Source organism: Ictidomys tridecemlineatus, chromosome 6, assembly GCF_052094955.1.
Source record: "Ictidomys tridecemlineatus isolate mIctTri1 chromosome 6, mIctTri1.hap1, whole genome shotgun sequence".
NCBI lineage: Eukaryota > Metazoa > Chordata > Mammalia > Rodentia > Sciuridae > Ictidomys > Ictidomys tridecemlineatus.
The window spans coordinates 148,462,085-148,480,919 of NC_135482.1; the positions used below are offsets into that span (position 1 = coordinate 148,462,085).

At 38.6% G+C, this 18,835-nt stretch overlaps 1 pseudogene; it reads left to right on the forward strand.

Moving 5' to 3' along the window:
* Positions 1-16,019: 16,019 nt before the first annotated feature.
* LOC101974978 (ER membrane protein complex subunit 4 pseudogene) lies at positions 16,020-18,275 on the forward strand (annotated as a pseudogene).
* Positions 18,276-18,835: the final 560 nt, after the last annotated feature.

Sequence of the window (18,835 nt, forward strand, 5' to 3'; positions counted from 1 at the left end):
CTCTAAATGGAAAACCAAAGCACTTTATAAGGATATTAATCCTACTTGCTTCTTGGGGATGCAATAATAATCGTAAAGTTCTTTGAAATAGCAAGTACTAGAAGAAAAAATGTATGATTCAATGTTCTATTCCTATTTCAATATCAAAGCCCAATGCTGTGCGTTAAGGACAGAATAAAATCACTTGAAATCAAATGGTTGATGAAATTTCCCAAAGCTCAGCTGTATCTCATTATATCAGATCCTTTAGTTACTAGGGTATGCAACCATTACAAAAAAAGATTACACTGTCTATTCAGAAGGCAGGCTGACATTCTTCCCTTCACTCTGCATTATCTCAAACATTTGGCTCTTAACATTATTCCAAACCATCTTAGGTTTAATAATGTGTGTGTGCCTGCATAGGTGTGTGTGTGCGCGCGGTGCTCAAAGCAAGGTGGGAGCTCTCAGAATGTGAAAAGCCCATTCTTGTTTTCATAGCAGGAATTCTTTTTTATCAGTCCCTTTTAAATTTTTTTTTCAAAAAGTTTCATTCTGCTTCACTTAAACAAAAATAAAAATCCAATATTGGGATAGTAGGTATTATAATAAGGGAAGGTAAGCGATAACAGCATTTTAATGTGAAGTCTTTCATTTGAAGGACCCATCAATCTCATTTTTGGTGTTCATTGCTACTCTACTGCAGAATCCGGAGGCCTTCTGCAGTATTCCAATAGGCACCAGCCACAAAGCTTCCAGGATTTATATGAATTGTTCCCTCTAGTCTGTGACCTAATGAAATAGTACCCAACTACTATATGCAGATATGTAGAAACCAATACCATCAAACTCAGGTGTCAAGAGCTCCATATTTTTCCCTGTGACTCATGTCAAATTCATCTCCTAAATACAGATTCAAAAATGGAATTAATTCATTATTTCAAACACAGCCATAATAAGGTAGGGGAAGGTATCAATAGGTAAGAGAGCAATTTAGGATTCACATAAATACTCTTGAATTTGACAACAGCCACATCTTGCTTTGAGTATCTCAAATAATCCAGAGCTCTTGGAACAAACAGAGTAGGAGGTAAGACTTTATGAAAAAAGAGACTGAAGATGAAGTCATGCACATTGTAAGAGAAAGATCTTGAAAAATATGAATGCATGTAAATAGGCTAAAACTTCAATCTACTGAATATTTTGAGCAAGAGATCAACATAAGCTGTGTATTTCAGGAGCATAGATTATGTGTTGGAGTCATAAAGATTAGTCAGGAGGCTAATATATTAACTTGGAGAAGTTAATGAAGCTTAGCCAGATCAATGGCAAAGGGGATAAACAAGAAAGGGTGAATTCAGTAGACAGTTAAGAGGTTGTATTGAGAGAATGAGAAGAAAATTGGGAAATTTTCAACTTCCTGAGTTTGGTTTCAGTTTACTAAATAGAATGACTTATTGCAGAGTAGTAATATGATTTAGAGGTAGTGAATGCATGATATGTGTAGGAAGATGTATGTATTAAACATCTGTTGTGTGCCAAGCAGTTTTAGGAGCTAGTATTACAACACTGGGGGGAAAAAAAAAACTGCACCTTCAATTGGGTAAATGAATGAAGAAACTGTGATATATCCAGGTAATGAAACATTTGTCAAGAAACGAGCTATCAAGTCATGAAAAGATACATAGGAACTTTAAATTCATAGTATAAAGTGAGAAAAGCCAATCTGAAAAGGTTACAAACTACTTGATTCCAACTATGGGAAGTTCTCGAAAAGGCAAAACTATGGAAATAGTAAACGAAGATCAGTGGGGGAGGGGTGGTAGATGGGAAATCTCCCTTCCTTCTCTTGACTTTGCTGTGAACCTAAAACTGCTCTCAAAGATAAAGCCAATTTCAAAATGCACTTTGAACTTAAAAATGTAAATTTAAAGAAATGATCAGTTGTTGGGGAGAGGGATGAATAGGTGGAACACAGAGGATTACGAGGACAGTGAAACTATTCTGTAATGATACTACAATGTTGGATACGTGTCATTGTACCTTGGTCAAATCCCATAAAATGTACAACCGAGCAGTAATCCTAAGGTAAACTAAGGTCTTCAGATGATAATGATGTGTCAATGTAGGTTCACTAATTGTAATAAATACACCATTCCTGTACAACATGTTGATAGTGGGGGACACTGTGTAAGTATAGGGACAGGGTGCACATGGGAACTCTGCTCAATTTTTCTGTGAAGCTCAAACTGATCTAAGAAATAAAGACTATCAAAAAATTGTCATGAGGCTTGGGAGGCTGAGACAGAAGGATCATAAGTTCAAAGCCAGCCTCAGTGAAAGTGAGGCACTAAGCCATTCAGTGAGACCCTGTCTGTAGACAAAATACAAAATAGGGCTGGGGATGTGCATCAGTGGTTGAGTGGCCCTGAGTTCAATCCCCAGTACCCCCACTCCCCCGCAAAAGGTTGTCATGCCTTTAGGAAAGAGAGGAGAACTCCGTACATTCAAGGAGGGGGAGCCTATTTTTAGAAGAGAAAGACCAATTATAAACAAAGGTAAATCATCAGCTGAATGTCAATGCAAGGGTCAGGGGGAGAAGTGACTACTATACTGGAGTGATTAACTCTGACTATAAAGAAAAAAAAACTATTTCATAATTAAACCTAAGAAGATCATGTGCAGAAGATCATCATGGGATCAACAGTCACCATCAATTCATTTCCGTTTCTGTCATGTTCTACAATTTTTAAATAATGGATATGATATATATAAAATATAATCTTGGATATATATTTTATTTACAACATACAATGAATTTTACATACATATATTACATATATACATTCTATGGCTGTTACCCTGAGAAGACATTAGGAGAAAAAAAAAAAGAGTAGAACCAGGAAGAATAGTTAGCACTAGATGGCAATTATCCGGGCAAGATATGGTGGCAGTTTAGACCAGCATCTCTGCAGTGGATTCTGCATTGTATTCTGAAGTAGAATCAACAGTGTTTGCTAATTCCTTGGAAATGGGATATTAAAGAGAGGTATCATAGATGACTCCAAGTTTGGGATTTAAGCATTTGCAAGTCTGAAATAGTCATTTACTGATGAGAAAAAGGCTGTGGAAGGAATAGGTTTGAGGATGAAAAAGGAGATCAGGAATTTGGTTTGGGTATGTTAAGGTTCTTGTTAGACATCCAAATGAAGATGTCTAATGTGGGTTCCTAGAAATATGGGTTCCTAGAGAATTGATTCTGGAGACCACAGTTGAGGCCCAAGGCAGAAAATTAAATGTTGGCATCACTAGCACACAGAAAGCAGATAAGGACATGACTAGATATACTTTCCTAAGAAGCAAGAATTTAAAAAAAAAAATCAACAACTGAAGCCTGCTGTACTCCACCAATACAGTATGAATGGAAAGATAGAGAATAAACAGAAAAAGGAGATTGAGGATAAATAGTGAATAAGTTACAGAGAAAGAGAAGCATGCATGTACCAGCCCTTGAACAAGGAAAGATTTGAAAGAAAGAATAAATGATCAACTAGTGAATTAAGTAAAAAAATGAGGAATTAGAATTACCTATGAAAATTAACAATGTGGAAGATGTTGAGGAACCTGAAAAGAGCAGTTTTTGTAGAATATAATGGGGAAAATCCTGATTGATTCAAAGAGAAAAGGGAAGGATAAAAATTGGATGCCTTGTCGATATACAAATGTCTTTTTAAATTTTATTGTAGCTGAAAACCAAATAAATGTGATTGTAATTGGAAAAGAATAGGGGTTAGAAGAGAGTTTTTCTGCTTAAACTGAAGAAAAATTTCCTTGTTTACCTTGTGGGAGTGATAACTGCTCAGAGGAGATAATTTATGAAGCAGAAAAGAGAGGGATCAACTGCAATATGAACATCCCCGAGTAAGATCATAGTTCAGGATTCAGTCAGTGAAGCAGAGACTCAATAACTAAAATGGAAATAAGGAATTTATTACAGAAATTAGAACTTGCAATTATGTGGGAGAGGCTGAGAAAGTGAAGGTCTTCAAGAGAAACTTGCAGGGCCAGAATAAAAGAATTACTGATCAGTTGCTTAGCCAGTCCAGGTGGATAATTTGGAGCTTGCAATGAAATTCAAGAGACAGAATTTCTAGCCAGCAAAGTAGGACCACAAAGGAGGGCTCATAGAGAGATTTATGGGAAGTTGTTTCTATGCAGCTACCACCTGTGTAGGATCACAGCCAGCATCTGGTGGTAGGCCTGGGCCACTTTTGGTCAGCCTAGCCAGCAGTTAGGAAGCTAAGTTAGACATAAAGCAGAGGAAAGTAAGGTCCAGCTGAGCCCCACCAGATACTTCCACATCTCTAACTGTCACAGTGTATGAGCACTACAACCTTCCAAAACTAGGTTGGCCACTGCACTCCGCCTCCTAAATTCTGTGCAAGTTCCTCTTTCAGCCACTTCTAACACAATCATGCAAGGGATTCCAGACAACGGAGTTCCTTGACTGACAACAGCACAATTGAGGACTTTCACCTCTTTCAAATTAGCATCAATGACATACATTTCTTTTAATCATACTTAACTTTCAAATGAAGTCAATGGCCAAAGAAGACGTCTAATTTATATGATGCAACTATCACACAATCAGAAACTTCTCACCCCCAAATGACCATAGATAGACTTAACCCAATTTGGGGTAATATGCACTCCTCTTATACCAAGTCACATTCTCACTTTGATACTTATGACTTAAATTATGACAGGTAAAATTAAACATTGTTCATCTTAGTAAAAGAAAGGAAGAGGGAATAAGAAATTTAAAACTGAATAATACATACACAAATGAATTAATATAATAAAAGAAAAACATAAAACTACTACAAATTTCACAACTAGTCCCATAGTCATAGTAGTATATATAGTGTCTTTCTTCCACCTAGTCTCTATATACCACTTCAGGTGGATCATGGTTCCTTGCCTTGTGAAGAGACACAGATCTTCATTCCTGACAACCCTTCTGGTTTGGGGTGGTTTTCTATTACTTATGTCACAGAATATATGAGTAGTAAAAGGACTTCATCATTAACATGTTTTCTCTGCTGGCCCAGTTACATAATTGCTATTGTCCAGATAGTCAGGATTAATCATTTTCTTTTAACCTTTGTTTCACTGGCATGAGAAACACTTTAGTAGCAAGTTGACTGGTATTAAGAAAACTCTCAGTTTAATTGGAGAAACAATATTATATATAGGCTGTATATTATATAAAGGAAATTGTTCAGAGCTTATTTCACTATGGAAGACATTGCTGTAGCCCCACAATGTGTTGCTCTAATTGATTCTTCAAAGGGATATTCCATTCTCCTGGCAGATCAGCTCTTGTAAGTGAGAAGGATAATGGTAAGACCAAAAGTATGGTATTGCATGAGCATGAGCCCATTTTCTGTAATACTTGTTTTGAAAAAAAGCAATGCTATGTGAAATAGCATGACAGCAAATATAGAGTTATGTAAATCTGCAGAATTTTTAATATAAATCTGCAGGTGTATTTTCCAGAAAAATATAAGCAGAAAAAGGCAAATACATGTGCACAGTATATATTTCAATAATAATGAAGTTAAATTCTTTCAAGATAGAGAAGGTGCTGTATCATCAATCTGCCACCAAATGACTGGCTAATTCCTCAAGAAACTGAGTCCAAATCAGGAGCACAGAGTTGATCTCTTCCATTGACATATTGGGCATTGAAGAGTATCTGTAGACAACTGAACATGGTGACAAGAAGTCCATAGTACTGAATCAACGCACATTTTCCACCCTTGGTACAGTGATCACTTGTTCCTGAGTTCACTGGCTGGCTGACATCCACAAAATGGGTCATTTCGTATGCCTACTAATTGAAACCTTTCTTTGCAATGGTTTTTCTTTGGTGAACATTCACATGGAACATAATATATTCACATCCTGTATTGCTTTTGTAAAGATCTGTCCCCTAATTCCATCTACATCATACTCTTCCCAGATCTCTTGGTTGCCGATTTTCCAATTATGTTCCTCCCAAATCCCTGTTTTCCAAGGGATACTCTTATCCACTTACCATGAAATAATGTAGATCCTCCTACCTCTATCTTTCTTTAAAAGGAAAATGGTAGGGGGCAGGGAATCAAAGTAGTGCTCAAAGTTTTACCTATTGGGAAAATTGGTTTGCACCATTATTCCTGAAGAATACTTCAGACTAGGGTTCTGGGGCTCTGTCTACTTTCCAGAGATATCAGCATATTATGTAATACTATATGTAAAATAGATATGAATTTTTAATTTTTCAGTCATTAAGTAATGAGACAACTTCACATGAGACTGAGAAGGAGGAGGCAAAGTGACAGGAGTCATGACCATGAGCATCTGAACTACTTACCTATGCAACTTACTTGAGACTTTGATATCTGTTCAACCCTTATCTCAGATACACACACACACACACACACACACACACACACACACACACACACCACACCCCCTATGCTAGATGAAGGAATGCTACTAAACACACTCAATATTGTTTTATTAAATCAATAAAATAAAATCAAAATTATGATGGTTTTCTTGGTGGCCCATAATCAAGTAAAAAGCCACAGAGCAAGCCAAAAGTTGTTTCTCAAAAGGAAAATAGTTACCTGCAGAAAATGTCATACTTTTATTCTAAAATTCTAAATGTTTGTGATGTGATTCACTTATAGTTATCTGCCAAAGGTCCCACAGAGCATCCCTATCACTTCAAGCCTCAGAAAATGCACATGTTGAGTCACACAGCTCAGTGGTAGATTAGTTTTCATGTCAGATCTAATCAGCCACAGAGGTTCTTTTGCCCTGAGATGCCACAAAATTGACATATTTTCAAGTTATTTTATCAATAGGTTTGAGTTGCTTTCCAAATTAAAATTAAATGCTATCTCTCAAATCGAAAGAGGTTTGTTAGGTGTTATACCACTATCATTGTTGTCAAAAGGTTCACAGGCAGAGACTTTATTCTTCAATTTGGAAGGGATATATCAACATACCACAAGATGCCTAGAAATACCGCAGAGTAGAAGACCTCTAAATTTGGAGGGGTAGGGAGTGGTTATTTCATTCCTCTGTTTTGCATGTGTTTTACCAAGTTGTCCAGAGTGGTTACTACTTTCCACTCACTAATCCAATTAGCATAATAGCATCAAATTAGTGGAGCAGCATGATACCTTAAGGAATGAAGAGGTAATCAAGGCCCCTATGGACAAAATTATAACAGAGAATTGGAGAGGAATTTTAACCCTGAGTAGGACAATAAAGGCGTGTTGCTAGCTGTGACTCTTGAAAGCAAACTGCTTCTGATGATGTTCATTAACAAGTATAGAGAAAAAGCACTCACATTAATCTCTGTGTCAGTCAAGTTAGAACCAAGAAACAGAGCCGGTGGGAGATATATATTAGAAGGGACTGGCAAGAAATTGGCTTGTATGATTGTCGGGGTTGGCTAGGCAAGTCTGAAATCTGTAGGGCAGCCTGTCAGGAAGGGTAGTCTGGAACATCCAGGCATGGACTGACCCTGCTGTCCATAGGTGGAATTTCTTCTTCATGAGGGAAACTCCAGCTCTGCTCTTAAGGTGTTTTAACTGGCTGAATCAAGTGAATCTAGATTATCCAGAATAGTCTGCCTTACTTAAAGTGAACTGGTCGTTAACAACATCTACAAAATACCTTCAGAGCAAAACCTAAAGATAATATTTCTGTGAATGACCAGGGAACATAGTCCATCTACATTGTATAACAAGTGATTACGAGATTAAATTTTTCCAGTAAAGGAACCACATGTGGAAGAGCAGATGGAATTGAACTCTTCACGTGATTAAATTCACAAAAATTCCACTGTCATACTCTAAGATCCATCAGTCTTGGCAAAGGCCAAATAGATCAATTGAAACACTGCATCCCCACATCCCTTCAAGTTCTTGATAGCGGCCTAAATCTCTTTAATCCCTTCAGGAATGCAAAATTTCAGTTTGCTTTTTGAAGGTAAAGCCATTCTAATGGCTTCTACACAGCTTTTCCTACTATAACAACCCTCTCTCTATGGGTGTGGGAACCAGTATGCAGATTCTCCCAATGGCAAAGTGTGTCTCCACCAACTATAAATTCCAAATCTGACAAAGTAACCATTGGGTTGATTTGGGACCCTCCAAGATGGACACAAGACAAAATTCCATTAATTATCTTATATCCTTAAATTTTGAACCTTTCAGTGGAGCAGGGAGGTATTTTGAGTCTCCAAAAATTAATATCCGTTCAGAACCAAATATTAAAATGAATTCTCATTTCCTGATACACAGTCACTGCAGTCAGTAACCAGCAGGTTTCTTTAAATGAAAGAGAAAAATGTACAGTATAATTTTTGGCAGTGCAGCAGAATTCTTCATTAAATGAATCCAGTCTTGCCTTTCCTTAAAGATCTCTACTACTTTGAACTGGCTCAATCTGGAGAGTGATTGAAAGGCTATGTATTTGTCCATTTTCTGTTGCTATCAAAAATACTGGAGGTTGGGTCATTTATAAAGAAAAGGGATATTCTTAGTTCACAATTGTGGAGGTTCAAGGGCCTGCTGCTGACAGCATCTTGGCTCTAGCGAGGACCTTGTGGCAGATGCCATCGCAGTGATGGAAGTGCCTGCAAGAGGGAGAAGTCTCCTACCTAGACAGGAAGCCCAAGAGCACAGTGTCCCTCACAAGCTCCCATGTTGATGCAGAAACATTCAGAGGTGAAATGATCAGATTTTTGGAGCTGTAACCTAACCAGCTCATTCTGGTTTGAGTGGGCTGACTGGGTGGTAATTAGGGACATGGGGCATAGCTAGAGGAGGTGGGTCACTGAAGGTGTACCCTGGAAGGGTACATCTTCCTAGTGGCCCCTTCCCGCCTCTCTCTCAGCTTCCTGGTTTCCATGAGGTGAGCAGCTTTCCTCCACTGTGCCACTTTTCCTCCACTGTGCCCTTCAGCCACGATGTTCTGCCTCATCCTGGTCCCAAAGCAATGGATTCAGCCAACCACGGACTAAACCTCTGAAACTGTGAGCCAAAATAAAATTTTCCTCCTCTAAGTTGTTCTTGTCAGGAGTTTTGGTCACAGTCATAAAAGCTAACCAACACACATGCTGAGGATTCAGTCTTTTGAGTTCCCATCCCTTAAAGGTTCCACACTTCTCAACGTTACCACACTGAGGACCAAGGTTCCAAAGCATTAAACCTTGAGGGACAAACTCAAGCCATATCTTATCCATAGTATGTTGCAAATTTCCTTTATAGTGACTAAAGTCAGACAACTGCTCATGAGATCTAGATCTTTTCCCTTTTAGTAGATGCCCATCTATTTAAGTCCTAAGGATGCCATAATAATTTGCCAAAAAAAAAATCAGTGGGTCAAACCATTCTGATTACTATTTTAGTTCTGCTCTTTACTACAGTCATACTACTTTGTCTCATCTGACCATCTGAACATCTTCCTAATGACCCTTGCCCATTATCCTCATTCAGTTCTCATTATTCACATTGACTTCTCAACAGGCACCCTGAATTTCTATTATCTCTACTGAATCAAGAGAGTTCATTTCAATGAGAGCATTTCCCACTCTCTTTTCTGATCTACAGAGAATAACCTCCACATATTCTTCTCACATATTCTTACATCACTATTTCTCTTTTTTCCACCTATGAGAATGCCCACAGTTCTCACTACCTTAAGTGACATATCTCCTTTTAGTAGGTCCTGCCGGACTCTCCTAAGTGAGAGTGACTGCTCTTTCCTCTAGGCTATGCATTGTCACACGTGTATAAGTGCTGTTCCACAAAATGAGTACCTTATAAACAGGAAGCTGGATGTCCAACATCAAGGAAGCAGTTGATCCACAGTGTGGTGAGGGTCCTCTTTCTGGTCTACAAACAGCTATTTTATCATGGCCTCTTAAAAAGTCAGAGAGCAGAAAGAATAAGAACAAGCTCTCATGTCTCTTCTTATATGAGTACTATCCCTGTTGTGGAGGTTCCAACCTCATGACCTCACTACCCCCTGAATGCCCCAGCCCCTAATACCATCCCATTGACGGTTAGGATATAAGCAGATGAATTCTGGGAGAGCCACAACATTAGTTCCTAACAGGCCCCAAGGGTCAAACATTGATTGGGGAAGCAAAGAACTATTTGCTCTTTTAGTATAAAACAGCTAATGTATAAACAGACATACAGTATACGTATGGTACTAAAGTTTGAAGACAGAGGGATTATTAGAAAAATATACATAGCTAAAAGGTCTACTTTAGAGGACAATAGTGGGGGTGAGGGGAATCTTAAGAAACACTGCCCCAAGCTGATACTGTGTGTGTAACTGAGTTTCAGTCCTCCTAATGATTTGTATTTGTGCACTTACAGGTGTCTATCTCCCGCTAGACCATAAGACCTGGAGCACAAGATCCAGGTCTTATTATTTATAGCCCTGACTTCAGCAAAGCAGATGCTCAGATATAATGCTGAACAAATTAATGGACAACTCATGCAAATGCCTATTTGCAAATACAGGAAGAGATGTCTGTCTGGGAAAAGAATCCTCACCTAACACTTTTGTCCAGTTCAGAGAGTAGTAATCTCAGAGCCTCAAAAGCCTCCCACTCTCAGCCCCTAAATCATTCTTTCTCTTTCTCACAGGATGTTTTTTGGGGGATCATTTAAAGGAGAAGTGTTCTCATGAAATTACCATCCCTAAGTAAATTATGTGCCCAGAAAGTCCCAAGGAAAGCATCTGGACTAATTGTTCTCATGCTTTCTCCTCCCCGCCCTTTGTAGGCATTAATTTGAGCCATTTTAGAATGGTACTGCTTATAAATGCAGTTATTCAAGTCATCACTAACAACAGCACAAGGCCCTGCCCCAAATTACTTCCAAGTGAAAAATAGCCGAGGTCCAGAGACTGTGCCCTAACTGATAGAATGTGTCGAAGAGAAAAAAAGCAGAAACATTGCTATCAAATTGGATTTTCTATGTCCCAAAGGCAGTGTTATTTTTGACAGGGTTCAATACAAAATACTTCCACAAATGAAAATGTATGATTCCTAGCACTGCCTTTACCCACAGTCTGTGGTAGGGCAACATCAAAGAGCCACTGGGTGCTCATTAAAGGCTGCCCTTGAAAATAAGGAATCGTTCTCCACCAGCCCACAGTAAATAGAAAGACGGAGCAATGTCTTCAAGGGTTTCAGAACAAGCAGTTATCCAGCCAGCCACTACTTGCTGCCAGCAGCAACCGTCTCTCAAATGGGAATGTGCATTTGGCCTCTAATAAAGAGATTCTGTGTACTTGATGCAGCAGATGATATTACAGTACAAACGCAACTCTAGTTGCGGCTGCTTTTCTTCCTCAGAGAAGCCAGGCTGGGGATGTGTAGGTGTAAAGCAATTAACCTTTTAATACAAACATGGAGATTGGAGCTAGAATTGACCCAGGGAAGAGCTGATTCCATTCCGTTGCAAAGAGGACAGAAGCCACTGAAGCATCCCTAGCTACTCTGTCTCCAGGAAGTGAAGGGCATCTCAAGACACCAGGGTGTCAGGAAGCAGCATGAAGCACACAGCCCGGAGGCTTAGGTCCCACAGGCTGTCTTCCACAGCAACTCAGAGTAGGCATGCCACATTCACAGGCTGAAACAGAACCCACAGTGAGAAGAGATTAATCAGTACTCTGGCAGGGCTGGGGGAAATGTGACTGGGTCCCTGCTCCACAGGGATCTCAGATCCTCTGGATTGAAAAGGGAAGTGACAATACCAAACATGACACCCAAATGAGGCATGGAAATAGAAAAGATTTGCTCCTCTGTTCAGCAGTTTATACATATCAGAAACTATCTTTGGCATTAGGAATAAAATAGCATGAGAATTTTTTAAAATGCCACTTATGCTCATGGGGCTTACAGTCTAGGTTGAAGGAGAGTTAAAAAATAAATAACCAGTGTTGTTTAGAATTAAGGAAAAAAACATGGGAGAAAAAACAGTTGCCTAAATTGAGAATAAGGCCCTGAGCTCTAGAGGGCCTTGCTCCAAACCTTGAGTTTCAGACACCTAGCAGGCAGGGGGCCTAAGGGTGTCTCTTCTTGGGCTGGTGTTGTGGTTCAGAAGTAGAGGCTTGCCTAGCATGTGTGGGGCACTGGATTCAATCCTCAGCACCACATAAAAATAAAATAAAGGTATTTTATCCACCTACAACTAAAAAAATAAGTTTTTAAAAGACAAAAGAGAGTATCTGTTCTGACCTGATTTCCTTTGGGAAGGAGTCTGTGAGGATAAGGTTTCCCTCAGGTACCTGGGGGTGGGGGGATGAATGTGTGGAGATGAGAGCTTATCTAGAGAGCTCAGAGACTCACTGCTTCACTCTGAAGAGAGGAGGCCACAGGCAGAAGCTAAGAATCTTAGTAGCCTAGCAATATCAGAGGTTTGCATAGGCACCAAGTTATAAAAGGGGAATTGAGAGTGAAGGAGAAGCATGGATCCCTTTCATAAGGAGTAGCCAGGGCATACAGAACTGAAGACACCCACAGCAGTAGCCTAGGTTGGTGCCATCACTGCTGGGATCACTCTGGGATTCCATTGGCTATCGTGTCCAGAGGACATTACTTAGGGAGCTTGAGCAACAGGACATGGGAGAGACTCCAGAAGTTTCTGTAAGACACCTCTTGTTCTCCTAGCTGTGTCCTTATCCAGTGTGACTGTGACAGGAACATGCTTAGAATATGCGGAAACTACCAGTATTATGTACCTGGCCTGTGTCAGACACTGTGGGAGAATTTTTAAATGCATATTAACCTTCAAAATACTCTATGACAGATATCAGTAGCTCCATGCTTTAAATAAGAAATCTGAGGTTCAAAAACTTGTCCAATATCACAGTTATTAAGCAGCAGTGCAACATTGCTAATTCCAACGTTCAACATTGAGCGTTCTGCCTACGACTCTGGAGTATGGAATAGTATTTGAGAACGCAGTATTACAGACTCACTAAAGTTCTTTTCTATTAAGACCTATACTTCTATCCTCGCTCAGCTCCCAAGTACATCAATATCAAAAAATTAAGTAACAGTGATTTGTTTATATTTTTCTCTCTCACTTCCTAGTCTGAATTCTCTCCTCTGCATTCAGTGAGAATCAAGACCTTGCTCTGAATTCTTAACTACCTTTCGCAGAATGGATGGTTATGAAAAGTATCAAATATTCAGGCATTTTGGTCTGGCTCTGTTAAACAGTCCCCAAAACTACTTTGTGATCCATCTCAAGGTGCATAGAATTGCTCTAATCTTCCAGGTAGTAAAAAGTTTCCTATAAGAATAAAATAGAAATCAAAATTTCTCAATTCTTCTTGTTTATTCACCCTTTTATTATGATGTTTTACTTCTGTGCTTGTTTGGACAGTATCCAGAGAGGTCTTTATCACTTGTGTGTTAACATATTTAGGGTCTGGATTTGAGCTTCAGGATGCCACTAAGAACACACTACTTGCTACAACCATATTTAATATTCTTCCAACAAGTTTGAGGCCTATAATACTTAGGATTATAGATTACCAAATTTTTGGAAGACTGCATTTATATTATTCACAATGTTTTTACCAGGAATTCACTTTACTATGCAGATCCAGGGATTATATAGAGATACTTATTACTAAAAGGTTGAACATTGCATAAAATGAAAACGCCAATTTGCAATTAATCTTTAGGAACGATTTCATGTTTCTACACCTGATGCCTATTATATAAAATGTATTCCTTTGTTACTATGTAATAAGCTTGTAGATGATGATGATGATGATGATGACGACGATAAAAGAAATAAACATCAGACAAATTATTACAGGATACCAGAAAAATAAAAGATTCCTATACCAGAATGTAGATAAAGACTATTTTGTCTGCAGGAGAATATGTTGAACCAATGTAAAAGCTCACCACCAAATTAGTGTGACCAATTTGTCACACAAGAACCTCAGTATGAAATTAGTCATCTTTGCTTCTCTTTAAAAATTTAAAAACAAATTTAGAGATCAGAGTGAAATGATCTAGGATCAGCTGGTATGTGTGCAGGAAGCCCTAAGAAATCTTGAAAAGATAATATAAGCAGAAATCAATTCAGGAAAAAAAACAAAAGCAGTCTTATAAAGCCCATCAACCCAAAAGCTCTCTGGCTTCTCTGCACTTTCATGGGCCATCTCCAGTAAATGTTTCACACTCCTCAACATGAGAGACAGAAAACATGCAAACAAACCATAAGGTTTATATACTGGGACAATGAATTCATAGGTTAGGCACCCAATAACCCCGAATCAGAACCTGACTCCTGGAAGCATTCAAGGGAAATCACGTAGCCCACCCCGGTCTTCATATCTAATTTGCAGCCCCAAGGAACCTCACACCTTTCCTAGTCTGTTCACTTCTTCACATATTGCTTTCCTACCAGGGAATGCAGAGTTACATACAAGCCATGGCAGTACATATAGAGATGCAAATGGAAACCACATAAAACACATTGCATAAATAATACTTATATTTCAAAAATTATACCTATAAATATCTAAGTGTATGCTCATCTGAAGGTATATTTTGTATTCAAGTAACATACACATGATTATCCATAATAGATTTGAGTTGAAAAAGCAGTGAATACCAATCACATTCCTTTCAGTATGCCAGGTCTGAGTGAATCCAGCAGGCCTGCCAACAAGCTGTGTCTGCTTAGCCTTTTGGCCACCTTAACCTACAGAACAGTGCCTGGCACAAAGGAAGAAAATCAACAAACATTGAATCAAAAGGAATGACAGGAGGCACCTTGGGACTGGCAGATAGAATGCCTACATTCATTTCAAAACTTTCTTAGCTACAAAATGGGAATGATATTCTCTGCTTGGCTCTGCTTTGTTCTTAGACATCTTTCTGATGGTAAGAGTAACCATTTCAGTGGCGATAATAACATCAGTAGAATTGGCTTCAGCAGCAGGAACAGTGGGAATGAAGTGGAAATTACATTTACTATAAACAGTACACGGGAATGGATTCATTAATTCATTCATTCAATTGTTCCAGGAACCATATAATTGGCTAGATACACAGAAAGAAGACAGAGTTCCTACCCCAGGGACTAACAGTGAGAAAAATAATGCAAGACACTAGAATAAATGTTTATAGATTTACATTTGTCTGCATTTCTTGTCCACTCTAATTCTCAGAGAAGGATAACTATCCTCTTCAATTTATTTCCTTTTCTTGCCATCTAAATCAGAACAAGTTTTCTTAGATGACTTTTCACTTCCTCTCTCATTAACCTCGGTCTCCTTTAACATATGATTCATTGATTTACCTGCTACATAACAAGTAATTTGCTAAACCTTGGAGTTCAAAGATAATAGAGTCCCCCTCCTCTCAAGCAAAGAATTTTCCCATTTCTGGGAGATCACTAATATCTCCAAAGGGACCCACTTGAAGAGAGCTATAAACTCGTTTTGTGACTGAAGTCTCAGTATTGAGGGGTAAAGTGTCATATCTAAAATTGACTGTTACAGCAAGGCTAGGCACATCAACTTGGGAGGCTGGGGCAGGAGGAATACAAATTTGAGGCCAGCTGTAGCAACTTTGGGAGACCCTCAGCAACTTAAAGAGACCCTATCTCAAAATAAAACATTAAAAGTACTGGGGACATAGCTCAGTGGAAAAGTATCCCTAGGTTCAATCCCCAATACAAAATAATAATAATAATAATAATAATATTTTATATTAAACATTATAGCAAAAAAATGAACATACAGAGAGAGGGAAAAAACTATGCCAAAATGTTTACAAAACTTAAATGCTAAAGGTATAAGTTTATTATATTAACACTTCAACTTTTATTCTATGTTTGAATTATTTCATTATAAAAAGTGAAGGAAAATAACAAAACTTTCAATGGAATCAGATCACTCTTGCTCCAAAACAGTCTAGCAGTATGAACTGGGGTAAGTTACTAACCTTTCTAAATCAGTTTTCTCATATCTAAAATGCAGCTAACCATTTTACATATCAACATGGATTATGGTGCACATCAAATTGGATAGAACATATAAAGCATGAAGCAGATTCTGGCTACTTAAAAAAATTAAGAAAATGTTAGTATTATTTTATTTTAAAAGTACTCATGTGAAGTGATGTGATATTTAAGATATACAACTCATTTCCATGACTATGCCAAACTAGATGTCTAGATAGTTCTTTTGATACAGACCACCTACAAATCATTTTTAAAACCCTTATTTAGCATTTTAACCTCATTGGTGAACTGACTGGCAAACTAAAGAAAAGCTGCTTAGACCAGAAAAATTTAAAAAGTAGAAAGCGTGTTTGCAGAGAAGTAGGAAAACTGGAAATTCAGCATTGCTCTAAGGGCATATCCCAATCTCAGGTGGTTTCAAACTTGAGGTTTAATGGGTCCTGTCACCGAGGAGAACAGGATACAAAGCCTGGGGTTTCGAGAGTACAGAATTTTAGAAGAGACAATTGAATGAGCTTGGGCTTTCATAAGGCAGCAACATCAGTAAGTGATCTAAAGAAAAGCTTTGCTAAATAAAGAAAAGCTCTGCTGAATAAAGCGAGGTGGGGAAGACACTGTTCATCTCTGCCTCCTCTCTGAGTTCAGCTCAGCGTCCAGCCCACATTCACAAGTATTTAGAACCAGAAGTGATATCCCCATGGGGTCCATAACCCCAAACTAAAATTTGTTTCTAAATAGACTTAAGTTGGTAGTATCCTGTAGCACCTGGCAGAAGCAAACGTAATCCTACATTTCCAATACACTTTGATAAGTCTAATATTTGGGAAAACTGGATATCCATATACAAAAGAACAAAATTGGACTTTTGTCTTACACCATATACAAAAATAAACTCAAAATGGATTAAAAACCTAAACATAAAATCTACAACTAAGGAAACTCCTAGAAGAAAATATAGGGGGAAATCAACATGAGGGTGTGTCTAGGCAAATATTTTTTTTTTTAGATTTAGCCCCCCAAAATCACAGGCAACAAAAGCCAATTCAGAGAGATGGGATAACATCAGAACTAAAAGCTTCTACACGGCAAAGAAAATAATTACAGAGTGAAGAGACAACCTAAGACTAAGAAAAAATATTTTTATTCAGTATATCTGATAAAAGATTAGTATCCAAAATATAACATGAAACTTAAACAATTCAGTAGGACTGGGGTTGTAGCTCAGTGGTACAGCACTTGCTTAGCAGGCACAAAATCCCATGTTCAATCCACAGCACCACAAAGAGAGAAAGGGGTGGGTGGTGAGGGGAAAGGGAAGAGGGGGAAAATCTATTCTATAGAAAGAAAATGAATAATCCTACTTAAAAATGAGTAAAGGAACCAAATAGACTTCTCAAAAGAAGATATTTGAACATTTAAATGATAAAAAATCTTTGTGATATCACTAATCATTAGGGAAATGCAAATGAAAACCACAAAGAAATATCACCTCACACCTGTTAGAATGGCCATTATCAAAAATCAAAAGATAACAAGGACTAGTGTGGATAAGGAATAAAAGGGCATCCTTGTGCCCTGTTGGTGGGAATGTGAATGAGTACAGCTCATTACAGAAAACAGCTTGAGAGTCCAAACACTGGTTGGGTCGTGTTTGGGGGCCGAGACAGAGCTTGCTCTGCATGAGCACCTTGGCGCCCTCAGGAAGCGGCCATTGCAGAACCTCCCCACCCCAGCCGTTGAGCTGAGCCTGCCTGGAGGAGGCTGCAGGGGTCCAGGGGTCCAAGGCCTTGGGCAGGGACACTCACTATACCCTGTCCACTCCTTGGACAAGCAGGTACTGGATACCAGTGTGCAGGAGACAGACAGGATCCTGGTGAAGGGCTGTGATGTGGCCTTGAGTCCCCTCAGACAGATTCCCAGGAACCTCTGCATCATGTTCATAGCAGGAAATGCCATCTCCACCTTCCCTACTGGGAGATGGTGTGTATGTGTGTATGATGGCCTGCTGACCCATCCAAGCACATGGGACCTTTTCATTCACTTTCAAAATGCTAGAGAGTTCAAGCCAGACGTTTCTTCAGGGTTTGGTTTTTCTTGTTGGGAACCTAAGGTGTTTGGCATGGGCTGTTTCCAAGTGACAATCTATGGGGCAGGTTAGCCTTCACCGAGCCCCCTGAGAGAACGGGGTTCAATGGTGGAGGACTGCTTTTGTGAACCTGAGAAAGAAGCACTTAGTGCCTAAATATTTGAGCCTCATTTACATCCTTCTTTAAGCCCAGTGGCTCCTAAGTATCACTCTTAATCACTCACGTTGAAAAGATCCAAAAAGCTCTTTTTCCATGGTGGGGAGACAAATCCTAGGAGGAAAAGTAAACATATTATTACAAACAGAAAAGAAACTATTCCATAATCCCTGACTGAAATTAATGTATAAAACATTTCCAGTACAGAGCAAAAACAAAACCAGAACTCTGTGTAAACAAAAGAATAGCTGCTGCTAAATCAAGAGCCATAGCACCATCTCCATTCAATAAATGAAATGATTGAGAACAAATTCCTCTTAAATCTATTTGCCTTAATGTTTCCCTTCTATGTAACACAAATTGGGACATGAAAAGTTCTGTTGGAGACACTTGTGTAAGATGTGAGAAACTAATACCAGTATTAGTTTCAAGTTATTATTATTCAAGTTATACTATTATTCAAGTTACACATGATGGAAAGAAAAATAAACCAGAAAAAAAACGTTAAAAAAAAAGAAAAGAACAAACAGT